Genomic DNA, 4,192 nt, shown 5'->3' with positions numbered 1-4,192 from the left:
TTGGATTGAAAAAAATTTTCGAAAAAGAAACAAGAAACACAAAAAGAAAAACACGTAAAGGTACCTGAACTAAGGAGCAAGACAACCGTTAGTTTGTCAATCACAAACAATCCCCGGCAATGGCGCCAAAAACTTAGTGCGCAAATTTGTGACTCGCACAACTGACCGACAAGTGCACCGGATCGTCCAAGTAATACCTCATGTGAGTGAGGGTCGAATCCCACGAGGATTGGTGGATTGAGCAAGCTGTGGTTATCCTGCATATCTTAGTCAGGCGAATAGAAAGATAGTTTTTGGTTGTTGTAGGCGCATAAACAAGCAATAACAAAAGCGATAAATAATTAAGATAAAGACAGTAATGAGAAGTCAGTTAAGGCTTCGGAGGTGCTTCTTCTTCTGGATTAACATGTCATACCAACTACTTTAAAGATGAATGATTCCTTCAATGGCAAGGCTGTAAATGATTAAGCTATTGGTCGTGGTAATTAATCTCCTCAAGTCCAAACCAAACATCCGAACGGACTAGATCAATCTGGGAGAGGGTGAAGTGCACGCAATTCAATCTCTTTGATGATCCTACTCAAAATGCTACAAACAAGGTCGGATCTTCCGGATCAGAGACTGACGTTCTTATAATTCTAGCCCTTAGAGCCACAGGAACCTCAATTACCCCTGACTAACGAGGTTTTATGTCACATACCCCAATTAGCCAAGATAACTTGTTGGAACCCGTGATGCATTCTCAAGCTGTAGCTCAATATGATCCGGTTCAGGACTCGTAAGGAACTCATGTAGAATCAAGATTCATAAGGATGAAGAATGACAATGCATCATAGAATAGAATCAAGCATAGATTGAAGTATATAAGTAACTGCATTAATCCATAGGAATCAGCAGAGCTCCTAACCTTAACCTATGAGGTTTAGTCGCTCACACAGTACAGAAAATAAAGTGTGTAGTTCGAATGTGGTGGAGAAGATCCTAAACAATGGTGATCTCTCCTTATTTATACTAATGACTAAACTTAAAAAGAAATTAATAATAATTAGAAATTACAGTAATGAAAGAAACTAAGCTAAAAGGTGCGAAAATCTACTTTTGGGCCCACTTGGTGAATGTTTGGGCTGAGCTTGGCATCCAACTTGAGTGAGTGGGCATTGAATGCCTACTAGGGGGTGTGAGTGCGCTGCCTTGCTCCCTTTATGGCGTTGAACGCCAGTTTTGGGCATTCAACACTGGGCTCTGTCCTCTTGGGGCGTTGAATGCCCGAAAAGGAGTAGTTTGGGCGTTCAACGCCCATTTTGGGCCTTCATTTCCAAAGCAAAGTATAAACCATTATATATTTCTGGAAAGCTCTGGAAGCTAGCTTTCCAACGCCATTGAGAACGCTTCATTTGGACCTCTGTAACTCTAGAAATGCTCGTTTGAATGCACGGAGGTCAGGATCTGACAACATCTATTGTCCTTTCTTTGCCTCTGAATCAGACTTTGCCAAAACTTGCCAAATTCACCAAAAATTCACCTAAAATTATAAGAAAAATACAAAAGCTCAAAGTAATATCCAAAAAGTGAATTTTGCATTAAAACCTACTAAAACATAATAAACTTAACAAAATATACTAAAAACACTAAGAAAATAACATCAAAAAGCGTATAAAATACCCGATCATCAATCCACCAAGATCATGATGGAGAATAAGTCAGCGATTGCCCTAGCAAAGAATCCAGTGTTTCACGACAGAAACAAGAACATAGAAACAAAGTATCATTTCATTCGGCAATGTATTGAAAACATGCATGTGGAGGTTGAGTATGTGAAATCACTTGATCAAGTTACTCACATTTTCACAAAACCTCTATAATATGATGCTTTTCAAAAGTTAAGGATTATGATTGGAGTCAGAAAATTATCAAGTTTAAAGGAGAATGTTAAAAAATAAACTTAATGGTTATAATTTAAGAACGAATAGAAACCACAGTTTGAATAGGTTGTCTATATTTAGTTTTAATTTAAACCATTTGTTTATTAGGATGTATTAAGTTTAGATGTTAAAGAAAAGTATAAATACATATGTAATTATTTCATAAATAACAACACACAAATACATTCAATACATTCCTCTTTATTTTATATTCTTCGTAAGTGTGTGCCTTGTTCTTTTATTTTTCGACACCCTCATCCTTTCCCTCTCTTCCCTTTGGTTTGCGTTCTCTCTCTTGTGTGTGTGACGACGCTCGGAGATAATGAGGGTGAGTGTGTGTAATATATTAAGATTAGGGTTTTGTTTTGGGAATTAGGATTTGGATAGTGTAGGAATTCTAATAAAATAAGAAGGAAGAATAGTAATAGAAAACCAAATATTTCATAAAATTAAAATATTAAACTCCAAATCTCAATTATTTAAATTAATTTAATAAATTATAATTATTTTTAATTTAATAGTGTTGTAAAATTGTACTATTCTTTTTTTCATGCAATTAGAAACAGTGTATGTATGTTATCTTGTCCATGATAGTAAATTGCTAGTATTGCAGCTCTGTTGTGTTCTATTTGCCAACCATTACTCATCATCTTGTCTTTTGATGCGTATTGCGTAGTATCTTTGTCAAGTTCTTAGTGGCTGACTAATGTTTGTCCCTTGGTTTACCACTACTAATATCCTTCCCTTGTGGACTTATTTGTACTCTACTCTGTCTATTCTCTAGCCTCTATATATATATATATATATATATATGTGTGTGTCCTCCATCGATATTTTATTAATTAGTTCAATCTCAGTCATTTTGAAAAGGATATGGATAGGGGTGGTGTTTATTCTAGAAAGATTCTGATTATAAAATTATATAGCAATAGTGTCAGGATAGTATTAGTATATAAATCTACACAATTTTGTGGTTTTTAAATTTTAAATTCGAGTTTTGGATATAGGAAAATTATTCTTAAAAAAAAAAAAAACCATATCACTTATTATAGGGTATCAAATATTGCTTCTAATAAAAAGATATTTATAGCTTTTAAAAAAAAAAATGTACACAAGAATTTGTATCATACTATCATCTCAACTAATTTTACTTTTTAATTAATGTTGTCCTTATATATACCACTTTTCTATTTGTATCATCTTAAACAATGTGTTATTCTTACACATACACCACTTTATCATGTATAAAATTAAGATAGATTATGCATATATTTTAACCGAATAGAAAAAAAAAAGTTTTAATTTGTCTAGATAAAAATATAACACCAGTTTGAGTTGACACTAAATACTATTTAAGATCAATTGTATAAAGGGAGCCACTTAGATAAAGACGCTGAAAACGTCTTTTTATAAAGATGTTTTTTAATAATTAAAATTTAACATATATAATCAATTAAATTGTATTATTTTTGTCAAAATTAGACTAGACAAATTGATTTGACCGAAAAATGGTGAATCAAATCTTGAATTGATCTAAATTAATATTAATTTTTTTATAGAAAATGACTACAATACCTTATTATAGAAAATGACTAAAATACTTCTATTATATATATTAATTTTGAGAATCCTAAATTTTAGTCCTTTATTTTTTAAGAGTATTTTAATCATTCTCTATAATAAGGATATTGTAGTAATTTTTTATAAAAAAAATAATATTAATTTAGACCAATTCAAGATTTGAGATTTGATTCTTTTTTGTTAAATCAATTTGTCTAATCTAATTTTGACAAAAATAACATAATTTAATCGATTATATATGTTAAATTTTAATTATTAAAAAATATCTTTAAAAAAAGACGTTTTAAATATCTTTATCTGAGTGGCTCCCTCGGATAAAAGCAAAGATTGCAGGCCATAACAATTTTGTGTTCTTATTACTTCTGAGCCGGCAAACTTAATTGTCTTTTAGTTAAAATACACCCTCATATATGCAGCATCTCTCATATTCAAATACGTAACTTTGATTTTGTTAGGAAACGTTCCAATTATTGTCTTGTTACTTCTTTTATATTTATAAAAAGGTCAAGCAGAAAAGTTTAAGTATCTTAAATCTGCAATAATAAATGATGATATAGTTCCTTCTCAAGGAAAGTTTTGTACACTACAATTAACTTGCAAATAAATTTGTATAACATGTTTTTGAAGGCTATGAAGATACTTTTTAAATTTAATTGGTGTTTTTTCAAGTTAAAAGGTATGATATAATT

This window comes from Arachis ipaensis, chromosome B09 (genome assembly GCF_000816755.2).
Source record: "Arachis ipaensis cultivar K30076 chromosome B09, Araip1.1, whole genome shotgun sequence".
NCBI classification, from domain to species: Eukaryota; Viridiplantae; Streptophyta; class Magnoliopsida; order Fabales; family Fabaceae; genus Arachis; species Arachis ipaensis.
Note: the sequence above shows the minus strand (reverse complement) of the source record.